At 32.6% G+C, this 14,409-nt stretch overlaps 1 pseudogene; it reads right to left on the minus strand.

Moving 5' to 3' along the window:
• The window catches only part of LOC149576052 (glutamate receptor 3.1-like), an 83,805-nt pseudogene extending 72,213 nt beyond the window's left edge, over positions 1-11,592 (minus strand).
• Between the last annotated feature and the right edge of the window lie 2,817 nt (positions 11,593-14,409).

Raw genomic sequence — 14,409 nt, forward strand, 5'->3', positions numbered from 1 at the left:
TATGAAAGGGTGTCCTCTTGCATCCTCTTTATTTTTTATTGTTGAACATTGACTCATTACATTATCTCCTTAGAGATAACCAGTTGTCTCTAAAAGTTAGAGGATCTACTCTCCAAATAATTAATAAGTATCTAATGTACATAGTTTGTTGATAATATATTTGTATTCTTTTTAAGCTAGAAGAGTGCAACACGAGTCATTTAATGATCAAATAGGACCTCTTTTCTTTGTATCGGGTAGTAAGATTTATGTCTCTACATCTATCTTATTGGGGCTAAATATTGAGTCCCCTACCTTGTGTAGTAAATATGGTATTGGATGGAGATTTCATAATTAAGTGGTCAAGTACCTAGGGATTCCATCTGTAGTAAACCCTAACATATAAATGAAATGTGTCTTTATATCAACAAGAAAATCTTTGGAAAACTCAACAACTGGAACTCTAATTATCTCACTTTGGTTGGTAGAATTCAAGTATGTTAAAAGATTCTCTTCTTGAATATTTGGTGTAAGTTTGTCTTCTTCCTACTCATTTTATTTAAATCAATTTGGTCTTCCATATAAATATATTAGGACCATTTCGTGGATAGCCAAGGGATTACTTTGGCAATAAAATGGATAGCCAAAGCTTCATAAGGTAATGAATTATGGATTATGATTAGAATTAGGATTATTATACATGGTTAGGGATAGGGTTCACATGTAAATTAGTTCAGTACCTGACATGATCTACACTTATAGTTTGCAAGAAGGTTTTCAACTTGGTGCCATACTCTATTTTTGAGATCTTCTGAAATTGCTTTTGTAAGAGATGTTTATCTCAATGCCTGTATATGTACATAATATGATGGTGCTTCCCCATACATATATACTCAATATACTTTACACATTATATGAAACTTCTTATATTTTCACCTTTACATATTTTCCCCCTTTCTAATGTAAATGCCAAAGGTGAATTTTACATGGTTATTCCAAAATGTGACAAGAAGTCAAAACATACCTTTAGAATTAGTGCCATTGTCTTGTCCCAGTTTTCTTGTAACATCTTGTTTGTGTGCAATGTAATCTAAACTTCTGCTGATAATTCTATCATCTGATCAACAATGGAGAAATTGTTAGCATGTGCTCTATGACATGAGTGTTTTCGACACCTTTCTAGAGAATATTTTTTATTAGCCAACTACTTTTTGTAGAACTTCATATGACCGGGTTTACAACAATAATGCATGAGTTAAGTTTTAGATTTTGATTCTTTGAAGAATCATGAAGTTTTTCGTATCCTTTCTATATAGTAGAATTGTCCCCTCATTCTCAAAAGCCCCAAAATTCCCCTCATCCCTAGGTGACTTAGTTAATGGGGATGCCTATTTTAAGTGTTGATATTTGTACTTGTGTCACACAAGGTTTTTCTCTTTGTTCTTCTCCCTATTCTATTATGTTTGTAATATGGTCATATGATTGCATAGAAGGTTGACTCCTTTGAATGCTCTATGACAAGAGCATTTTTGACACCTTTCCAAGAACAATTTTTGATCAGCCAACTGCTTTTTGTAGAATTTCATATGACCTACTTTACAAAAATAATGTCATGTGATAGATTTTAGATTCTTTGAATAATTGTGAAGTTTGTTCTATCCTTTCTATATATAGCATAATTGTCTTTGCCTTTGTCCTTGGTATTTAATGTTTTTTCATGTTGGATGTGTCATTGTTGAGAAAAAACTACTTATATTAAAAAGCGGATAATAGTTAGGATTCAAACTACAATCATAAATATTTTTTAATCAATTCATAATTCTATCTCTAAGCTTTCATTAGATAATTGTAACCTTAACTCTCGTCTTAGGACCATAATAAATATCTGATATAGGTAAATATAATTGTAACTAAAACCATAATCCTAGGTAAGTTCCCTAACATTAAAGGATCGCAATCATTATAATAATCTTAAGCTTAGCCATCATGAAAACTGTTAACATAACAAAATTGTAAACCATAACCTTGTCATAATCTTAACTTTGTTTCATCCTGAGACACGAACATGTATAATCCATAATGAGTTCATACTTAAAAATTTAGTATTTAATGTTTAATTTGACTTAAGTGTTTAACTTTATTTATAATTTAATTGATATAATTTTAATAAAGATATGCGTATTTATATAGATCTAGTTGATAAATTTTAGATTTAAATTTTATTAAATAGTAATTTTGTCATACATGTATTATGTTGTGATGTATTTTTGATATGTTTTATGTTTTATGTTGTTTAAATATATATGCAAATTATATTTGATGGACCCACCGCCACCCCCTCCCCCTCCCATACCCCCACCTCCACCACCTCCATCTCCACCTCCACCTCCACCTCCACCTCCACTCCCACCCACACCTCCACCACCCACTGCGGATGAGCTCCGCAAGACCACGAGGCGTAACCTCAATGACCTAATGAGTGATATAGAGGCTATCTGATGTGAGAGGCACCCCCCTCTCACCTACTATGTCTTGCAAATAGCATGCAAGGCATGGTTGACTCCATTCATCATTTTGATTTAGACATCGATTCATTTAGATCATGGAGGGAAAGCATGCGTGCCTTCTACTCTAATGGCTTATCATATAGAGAGGTTTATAACCTACATATAGATAAAGGAAATTTTCGACATTATTTTGTAAACCCTAAGGCGGGTGAACCAATTAGTGAGAAGAAGCCTCGCATTTCCATTAGGTGGTGTACACATCCGCGCATAGCAGCACATTTTTGGGAGCGGTGGTGGATGGTATTTGACCATCCACCACACGCTAATGATGAAGTGCTCATGTACTTCCTTAGGAATTTATGGGCTGAGTTTGAGTTGGGTTTGAAACCCAACTATTTTGATATGAAAGCATTTTAGGGGGTTGGTAGAGGGATGCCTCTGGATAGGCCTGGGGCAAAGCTGAGTGACAGAACGAGAAACCACAGGCGAGCTGAGCCCCTTGTACCTCTTCCTGCGCCTGTTGTGCCTGCTCCTCACCATCATCATGTGATTTCATCTACTTTTACCCATTTGAGTGCCCTTTCGGGCAATTTAGTACAATAGTGGACGCAGGCGGTACATGCTCCTCCACTTGGACATGTTTGTACTAGCTATGGAGGCATATGCACAAGCCCCCAAAGCGATCCTGGTGCAGCACACGATGGCCATTATGCTGAGGGTGCAGATTTTGATGATGATGTATATGCTACTCGTGCTGATGGTAGTGACGAGATAGACGTGTCATCATTTTTTGACCTCATGCAGTAAGGAGAGCCTGGAGAGAGTCAAGAGCAGTAGGGAAAATTTTAATTTCAATATAAATATAAAGTGCACATAATTATTTACTTTCTACATATATGTGTAATTGTATTAACTATATTAATTTGTACTTTTCAAATAACAGAGGATGGATGACATTGTTCCTCCTAGGAGGTAGTATAGTCTTTTTTCGAGACCTACAGATGTTGGCGTCCCTTATACGGTATGCACTTTGAATTACACTGTAAAAATGTACATTCAAATTTGGATTTAATAACATGTGCTCATATGTTCTTTTTATTTTATTTTGTAGGGATTGTCTGCATCTACACATACTGATGTTAGTACAAGTCCTACTCCAGTTACCACTGAGGCACAGCCTCAAATACATGCGGTATGAACTTTTGACTGAAGAAAAATTATTTGTATTATTTTTATGTATGTACATTATTATTAACTTATAATCTAAAAAATTTTGACTCACATGTATATATATTTTATGTGTTTTGATTTTACGAACAGGAGCATGGATATCATACTCATCCATACAGGCCTCGATATAGTTTATTTTCGACTCCATCTTATGATTATCGTGCTAGCATACCTATAGACACATCTGTGACATTGGCTACCACTCAAGTATGATATATACACTATATATACATGTTTAATTTATAGTGTATAAAAAATGTAGTGTACAAATTATGTACTTTGTAATTATATTCATGTATATTTAATTTTAACTAAACGTTTATGTATCCATAATTTTAGGAGTACGTCACCACGAGTGTTGCTGAGAGCACAGGACTTAGCCAGATGGAGGTACCTACATCGTCATTTGAGGTCAGTATTGTGATTTATGTACATAATGTATAGTTCATTATGCTCTAAAATCAAATTAAAAAAATGTATATATTGTAAATTACAGGACCTCACCACTGCTGCATTTGGTAGTTTTGACAGTGCGCCTCCTCCCATTATTGAGGGACACCCATCTCATGTGGTATAATTTATTTTATTATGTAGTGAATATTTAATTTATTTGCAAGCTAGATTTTGAGACCCATTTCAATTAAGCAAGTACATGATGAGACGTGCCTCCTGTTACACAAGGTGATACATCTACCTCACAAGGTGTCCAACATGACGAGACAACTCATATTACACATGATGATCCATTTGAGTCCTCTTCGTGTGGAGCAAAGAGGACATTTGATCAGATAGATTAGGTCTTGTTGGCACCTATAGATTGTGTTTTTATGATGTATATATATATTATTTATGATGTATGTACACTTTGTGTTAGGATAGTTAAAACTGTATGTTAGACCATGTATTTTTTCACTTCATAGATCATGTTATGATGTATGTTAGACCATGTACTATTTTTTTACAATTTCTTATCATGCTTGTGTATGTAGTACATATATTACTATGTTTCACCATGTTTTAAGTATATTCAAACCATTTTCTTTATTCTAACATATTTTATTCATGAACATATGACACATTTTGTAAGTATATATGCAAGATGAACAATAATTTTAACTATCTATAGAGCATTATTGGATAAATATCACATCAAATTTATGCATTGAGATAATTCATACAAATAAAATTGACCTACTTGATTAAAAAATGTATTGATAACATACCTAACAATGTATCATAAGTGATCTTAATGTGTTGTTTGGTAATGTAAGACTCATTATCACCTAATAAGACCTATTATGTGGTAGTAAACATATGAATACCTATCATAACGTATAACAGACATAATGACTTATTAGGTCTCCCATGTCCCCTTAAGACACACATGTATGGATAACGTACCTAACAATGTACATCATGTAAGTGATCTTAATGTGTTGTTTGGTAATGAAAGATATAATCAATACAATGAATACAATGAGTAATGATCTTTAAATTATCATGTGCAAGTCACTTGTTTTTAATATTACAATCAATAGTAATTTGAAACTTCAAACAAACATTAATTTGAACATTCTTGAATGTAAAAGTAATAGAACAAAATAGGAGGTCATTACTTAAATTGACAATTAATTTATAATAATTTATCAAGTGCACATACCTTTAACTTTCAAATAGAAGTAAACTCTCATTTTTGAATTAGTTTGTACAACATATTTCACAATATATGTAAGACAATGTCAATGATATATTTATAGTTCACTGAACTCATTTGAAACATAAAATTGGTTGAATGCATCTCTTCAAATGAGGTCCTGTAAAATAAAAATGTAAAACAAAAACACACATGTTAATAAACACATAAATTAATATTCAAGGTATCTGAACTATGTAAATATATATGTGTAATTTGTATGTACTTACTATGTGAAATTGCACAAGATGTTGATGTTCAATCCACTTTAACACTTAAATTTGCATAAATTGTAATTGAGACCTGAATAAGAGGTATATAAGTTCTCTAAATTGGTATTGACAACACAAACATACATGTAATTAAATTATATAAGTACATATATATAAAAATAATACAATAATGAAAAAACTTACATGTGTTTGATTTAAATGTAGTCATCCCACTGTACCATCTGCATCCTCTCTCTTTTGCAATGCATCTATGATTTTCTCGTGCTCGTCCATTGAAATTGTCCATAATACCTTATTGGCGGGTCTCCCTTTGTACCTTTCTAATTTGATATTTGTTGCCACAACCAAATGAGAATAGTGTAAAATCTTCTTTTCAGTTTGGTAGTCTTCAAATGTTGGCAAACCATTTCTTCTTGTTAGGTATCTATGTAGCCAGGTGCCAGCTACAACAACAGACCCGATTGGATACTCAAAACCATCATCGTCTACTTGATGACATGTCATTTTTTTCTTAGGTTCCACACATCTAGCTAGCCAATACTCAGTCTTTTTATCATTATCACTAGGTGCAATAACAGCATAAACATGTTCTACAAGATAAGATAAAGTATAGAAACACTTTAATCACTCGTGTACATATGCAAATTATATAAATTGAAGCATGAGATCGCAAAAAAATCTAATTAAATTGTGCATACCAGATTCTATGAGGTCTAAAATACGATCATAGTCTTCTGATGCAAAAGTAACATTCTGGCCTTCATTTACTATATCATATTCAAAATGCGTGTTAGTAGGTGCTAATGATCTTTGTTGCCAATCTTCAACCCATTCTGTATTCTCACATTCTTCCCATTCACCTACAAGACAAAATTGACAAAAACAAGCAAGCTCCCTAATCCATATAGTCCAAGTGTTAGAATCTGAACTCCTAAATGAATGCCATTTAGTTGAACCACTAATTGTATCACAATCATATCTTGAAGGGATATTATTTTCTTCAACTAGGTAGAAGAAACGTTTGATTGTACAGTTTTGACTTGATCCCATGTATAAATATTTGTTACACCATTCGACAATCTCATGTGCATTTTTGAATTTAGCTCTTTCCTCAAATTTTAATTTCTCTTTACTAAGGGCTCTCTTCACACATGCACCAGCACCATCATGTTCTCCTTTACCATGTCCAGCCTCAAAAAAACTCCACACATGTTGGATGCTAGTTTGCTTATGTGTCCTACTCAACCAATAGAACATTGTAGCATTCTTGAATTGTCTTGTACAATTATCTGACCATATCCAATGTTGTGTCATTTGAATTTGTCTCTCTTTTAAATTATCATAAAAGACCTTGAAACAATATTGGACAAACTTAGATGAATGGAGTTTATTATCACTTAAATAAAAATGGTACTCTCTCAATATTTTTTGATCCTCCTCTGTACTATCAGGTGCATGCCTATAAACTATATGAACATAAATTGTTACTTGCAGTAAATTGTAATATTGTGGTTGTACCTCTTCTTGTGGTGCAAGCGTGTAGTTCTCTGCAAAGTCAACAACTGAAAGTATAGTACCAATTGGAAATGTATTCTTACATATGCGAAATTGTCCATCAAGCCATCTAGAATATTGAGAGTGTTTAACATATTTTGGTATGATCACACTCTTAAACTCATCCATAAATGCATGACAACTAACTTTATCTGTAACTAGATCACACCTTCTTCCAAACTTCCCATCCTTCAATGGATATTCAATAGTTTTGAATCTTTTTACCTCAACTAATTGTTGTCCAAAAGTAGTCAAAGCATTTTCATGCAAACATTCATCTAACAAAGAAAGATTGCCGCACGTATCACATGTACTAGAAAGACATGCATTGAAAAGAAAGTATTGATCATTAGGTGGCTTACAAAACAAACCTGATATGAAATCTTTTATAGTTTGAGGTGGTATTTTTATACCACATTCTTGCAACATTTCTTTACTATGCATGGTACCACGTATAGATTGAAATACATCATAATGGTAACGAAATTGAATATGAGCTTTACAAAAACATGTGATTCTTTCCTTGTTAATCCTTACATACCATGGTTTACACTTTTCAAAAGATCTTTGACTAATGGTAATATTTAATACCTTACCATCTACACATTTTTTAAACAATTCAGTTTGAGTCATGTCCAAAAGGTGTTTAGGATGTGGATCACGTATTTTTGACCCAATTCTCAATTTAAGAACATCTCTTGAATTAGGTGATACTCTTGTATTATCATGCCAAAAATTTTCAATCAAACTTTTGATTTCACTAGTAAGTTTCATATCACATCTCGGGAGTCTACCACTAGAAGTCCATAAAATATTTGCTGGATCACATTCAAAGTTAACCCTTCTCTTTACAGCTCTTTCTAAAGTCTTACGATTCACATTATGATATCCACTTATGTTGCTAATCAATCTTTTGTCAGATGTTGATTTGTTAACTAAAGCTGTTGTTATTGCTCGTCGTGCTGCATTCTTATCTTTAGACCGACTTCTCTTTCCGATAACATCAAAGGCACTAGCAACAGTGGATACAACTTGTTTTAAAGACTCATTTTTATTCTTGGGTTTTGCATACATTCTCAACCTTCTCGTTACTTTTTGCATTTTAGACATTTTAATTAGTTGCAACATTAGCTGACATTGAAACCCAAATTTCTTATTCTAAAAAAAATGCCTATACAATCTATTAGCATGTGTCCTAATTTGTCTCCATGAAACCAATCCCTCAAGATTATCTAACACATCATTAGGAATATGAAAATTATGTTCAGACACTTTACTATCATCCTAACATGTTTTTTCAGTAGTTGGTGTTTCTATGTCTACATTCATGCAATTTTTATTTTCAGACACTTTACTATTTTCACTGTTATTTGGGATTTGAATATCATTTTCAAATTTTCTTGGCATTTCTTTTGGGGCAGGCATTTCAATTGGAGTGTTTTGTGCATGATCGTTTGACAATTGCTTCTCATGAAGAAAATATAAATCGTTTAAATCGTAACCTGCTTCTAAAAAATCACCAATTTCATCACAAGAGAAAATTTGAGGGTTTGGAGACACAACTGTATTGAACGCATAATCAGAATGTGTACCTGAATTTTCTTGTATTGGGTTCTCTTCTTTGACTTCTTCATCCATCGTGGTATCTTCAATGTCTTTCTCCTTTGAAACATTATTCAAGTCTCTAATTTCCTGTCTTCTCTCTCGTTGACGTTGTGCTTCATTCTCTTTATTTGCTGCAATCTCCTCATCTGTCAGAACTCTTGCTTTCTTCTTTCTTCGTTGTTTTGATCCCATGTTTGCACCAGTTTTGAATTTGAATTAGTAGCCTGCAAATTGTATAAGAGGACAAGAAAATAGAATAAGTGTGACGAAATTCGATGTTGCAGGTCGAAACTGTTGTTCAATCATTTCAATCATTGAAATTGGGTTAGTGGGGCAGCTTTTGGGACCCAACGGGTACATCAGAAATGGGTACCCGATTTCTTAAAAATCGAGCACTCAATTTTTTAAAACTCGGGTACCCCTTTACAAATCGAGTACCCAATTTTTAAAAAATTGGGTGCCCGATTTTTAAAAAGTCGGTATAACAATTTAAAGAAATTGGGCACCCGATTTATGAATTACAAATCGGGTGCCCGATTCGTGAGACATGAGCGGGAATTTGGCATGGCTCCTGAATTTTGCATGGGGTTTTGCCTTGGGGAAAGGCATGGCATAGGCTTGGTCCCACCAAGCCATGCCTTTGTACTCCTTTTTTTTTCTAAGGCATTTAATCGACAATTTTTGGTATTGTCATAATTTTTTTATAGTCATTCCTATTGAATTTTTTGACGAGACAAAAACCCATTATAGGTCTTGCTGTTCTGATTTCAAAAATGTAAATTTTATAGTGTTATTAGTTTATTTTCTATTTTTCCATTATTTATTAATCAAAACTATCTCCTAAACGTTAAAAAGTGACATTCACTAAAACTTTAATAACTTTTTTATTTTATAATTTTTCTTAAATTAATTTATATGTCATCAATCTACATACAATTCTTTTGATGTTAAAAAAAAAAAAATTTGAAAAAAGTGAGATTTTGATCAAATTATGTGGTCCGTACATGAGAGGTTTTAAAATTTACCTTTATAGCCAATTAATAATTATTAATAAAAAAATAATTCAATAAAAAATTAAGAAAAAATATTTTCATAAATCTTAGGTGTATTAGGTAACTTCCTTTAAAAGGATTTGCAAAAATTCATTTATTTGTGTCAAATTATGGTGTCTGTACACGAGCATGGTATGGTCCTGAAACAGGCATTTTGAAAAAGTGGTTTTTAAAGATCCATACCAAAAAAATAATCTATCATATGGGTGCACCAATAAATTACATATTCAAAAACTAGATTCCGAACACTAAAAATTTTCTTTATGGAGTTTTTTAATATTCAATCTCTAAATACCTCAAATTTTGACATCAATTGACAAAAACAAGAAAAACACTTCCACTTTTTGGCCAAAAGTGAGACCCAACTTCTTGCATTGACCCAATATAAACTCGTACCATAATCTTTATCCTTGCCCTAATTCTAAATGCCAAACCATGATTATAAATGGTAGACCCTAATTGCTCAATTATTGCCCTAAATGCTAAAATCTAAATTACTAAACACTAAATTATCCCAATCTTAACCATAGTTAAAAATTGTAATCATTAAAGCTAATCCTAATCATAATGCTAATCTTAAATCTTATATTTTGTGCCTCAATCATAATGCTAATTACTCTACCCTACTTGTAAATGGATAACCCTAAATCATAACCTAAACCACAATCATATTTATATGTTCAATCCTAATTGTTTCAATATTGAACCTTAATCGTACAAATTTTCTAAGGCATAATCATAAACATAAATATAAGATATTTTTAGAATTCACATTTAAGTTAATTTATTAATATAGTTTTTTGGAGTATTATTTTATGATTAGGCTTAAATTTGATATAATGTTCAATTAGCCTTAACATTAGAGCTTACCTTTATTTATATAATTGATATGGTTTTAAAAATCTATGCATTTATATAATTGATATTTTAGATTTATTTTATTAAATATAGTTTAGTGATTTTTTATGTTGTTTAAACATATATGCAAATTATATCTAATGGACCACCCACACCCCCTCCCCCTCCCTAACCCCTACCTTTGTCCCCTCCATCTCCACCTCCACCTCCACCCCCACCTCCATGACCACCTAGTCCTCCTCTAGCACCTACTACAGAGGATCTGAGGGAGAGCATGAGGCACAACTTTCACAACATCATGCACAATATTTAGACCATTAAGCGCAAGGCCCACCCCCCCACCTCACCTACTTTTCCTTGTAGATAGTATGCAAGGCATTCTTCACTCTATCGAGCATTTGGATTGTGACATCAATAGTTTTATATTATGGAGGCAAAAAATGTGTGCCTTTTATTGTGATGGCCTATCCTATAGAGAGGTCCATAAGCTCAAAATAAATATATAACATTTTACAAGATATTTTATAAACCCTAAGATGGGTCTTGAGATTAGCAAGAGGAAGCCTCGCATTTCTATTAGATGATGCATGCATTCGTGTATATCAGCACACTTTTGGGAGCAGTGATGGATGGTATTTGACCATCCACCAGACACAAATCAAGAGGTACCCATCCTTAGGAAACTATGGGTTGAATTTGAGTTGGGTTTGAAACCCAATTATTTTGATATTAGATCATTTCAGGGGGTTTTGGAGGGATGCCTCAGGATAGGCCTGGGGCAAAGTTGAGCGATAATATGAGGAATCGCATATGGCCTTAGCCTCTTGTACCTCTTCCTGCACTAGTTGTCCCAGCGCCACACCATCATCAAGCAGTGTCATTTTCTCTTACTTCATTGAGTGCCCTTTCGGGCAATTTAGTAGAGTAGTGGATGCAGGTGAGAGATATTCATCCACTTGGACACATTTGTACTAGTTGTGGAGATATATGCAAAGGCCCCTAGAGTGATGATGATGCGGCACATGATGACCATTATGCTAAGGGTGCTGATTTTGATGATGATGCATACACTACTCATGGTGATGGTGGTGATCTGATATTGATGTCTCATCATTTGTTGACCTTCTACATGGAGAGCCCAGAGACAATCAAAAGTAGTAGATAAAATTTTAATTAAAATTTAAATAAAGTACATGATTATTTACTTTCTACATACATGCATAATTGTATTAACCATATTAATGTATGCTGATTTTGAAATAACAGAGGATGGATGATATTGTTCCTCCTAGGAGGCAGTATAGTCTTTTTTCGAGACCTACAAACATTGGCATCCCTCATAAGGTATGCACTTTGAATTACACTATAAATAATGTACATTTGAACTTGAATTTAATAACATGTACTCATATGTTCTTTTTATCTGATTTTGTAGGGATTGTCGTCTACTACACAATTTGATGTTTGTACAGGTCCTGATCCATTAACCACTGAGGCACAACCTCAAATACCTATGGTATGAACTTTTGACTAAAGACAAATAATTTGCACTATTTTTATGTACACATTGTTATTATCTTATAATCTTCAACTTTGATTCATGCATAATTTTATGTGTTTTGGTTTTACGAATAGGATATGGATCATACTTATCCATATAGGCCTCAATGCAGTTTATTTTTGACTCCATCTTTTGACCATTTTAGACATGTTGATGATCATCGTGGTAGCATAGCTTAAGAAACATTCATGACATTAGCTACTACTCAAGTATGATATATATGTTTTTATAATTTATAAAAAAAAATATAGTTCAAATTATGTACTTTTTACTTTACGTACTTTGTAATTCATGTATCTATAATTTTGACTCAACGTTTATATATCCATAATTTTAGGACTATGTCACCATGAGTGTTGGTGAGAGTACAAGACTAAGCTAGATGGAGGTACATACATCATCCTTTGAGGTCAGTATTGTGATTATGTACATACATAGTTCATTATGCTCTTTATCAAATTTTAAAAATATATGTATTATAAATTATAGGACCTCACCACTTCCACATTTGGTAGCTTTCATAGTGCATTTCCTCCTATTACAGAGGGACACCCATCTCATGTTGTATTATTTTTATTATGTAGTGAATATTTAATTTATTTGCAAGATAGATTTTGAAACCCATTTCAATTAAGCATGTACACATGATGAGACACCTCATGTTACAAAGGATGATCCATCTGCCTCACGGAGTGTCCCACATGATGAGACACCTCATATTACATAGGATGATCCATCTACCTCACAGGGTGTCCCACATGATGAGACACCTCATGTTACATAGGATGATCCATCTAAGTCCTCTTTGCGTGGAGTAAAGAGGACTGTAGATCAAATAGATTAGGTCTTTTTGGCACCTTTAGATTGAGTTTTTATAACACATATTGTTTATTATGTGTCACTTTGTATTAGGATAGTTAACTGTATTATATGTATTTTTTGACTTCATAGATCATGTTATGACATGTTAGACCATGTATTATATTTTTATGACTTCTTATCATGCTAGTGTATGTAGTATAGATTATTGTGTTATCATGTTGTATGTATGAATTGTTTTCTTTAATGTGACATATTTTATTCATGTTATGAAACATTTTGATGCAAGGGCATCTGAGGGTCAAGGTTGACTCAAATGTGGGTTTTGGTCAAGATTTACTCCCGAGGGTCATAACTTTTGACTCGGATGTGGGTTTTGGCTGAAATTTTACAGGTAGTTGCACTAGAAGGAGTTATTTGGATTGTCGATGACCTCAACTTGATAGGTGGCTATTTCAAAAAAATTTGAGAGCCTGAAAACTCATCTTGACCTCTGAAATTGGCTTTTATTGTTTTTTCTAATTTTTTAAGAAATTTGTTTTTGTAATAAATCTAAAACCGTATCTTTGATTTTGTTGATTAGTTGGCAATTCGTCTTGCCTTAGTTGGGGGCTTTTCCTAGGAAAAATAGGGATTCATAGGATTAGTTTTTAAAATTACTAAAAATGGAAATTTCTATTTTTCCCAAAAATTTGCCAAATATGGTAATTTTTGGATTTGTAATAAGTGTTCATTTTCATTGTAGAGGCAGAGCAGAGTTGCAAAAATTTTAATTGAAGAGTTATGGCATTCTGAAACATTTGTTTTGTGTCAAATGCTGAATTATTCTTTAATGATATTGGGGTTACATCACATTTTGTAAGTATATGGTACATGAACTATAATTTTAATTATTTTAATTATTTATAAAGGAACATTAATTTAAACATGTTTGAAAATAAAAGTACAATGGAAAAAAATAGGAGGTCGTTACTTGAATTGACAATTAATTTATAATATCAAGTGCACAACTTTAACTTTCAAATAGAAATAAACTCCTATTTTTAAATGTTTACAACATGTTTCACAATATATGTAAGACAATGTGAATGACATAAATAGAAGTGAACTCAAAATATAAAATCGGTTCAACACATTTCTTCAAATGAGGTCTTGCAAAATAAAATTGTAAAAAAAAAAAATCTGTTAATAAAAGCATAAATTAATATGAGCTATCTAAATTATTTAAATATGTGTAATTTGTATGTACTCACTATGTGTAATTGCACAAGATATTGATGTTCGATCCACCTTAAACATTTAAATTTGCATAAATTGT

This window comes from Cupressus sempervirens, chromosome 1 (genome assembly GCF_028749045.1).
Source record: "Cupressus sempervirens isolate cs-2001-9-10 chromosome 1, ASM2874904v1, whole genome shotgun sequence".
NCBI classification, from domain to species: Eukaryota; Viridiplantae; Streptophyta; class Pinopsida; order Cupressales; family Cupressaceae; genus Cupressus; species Cupressus sempervirens.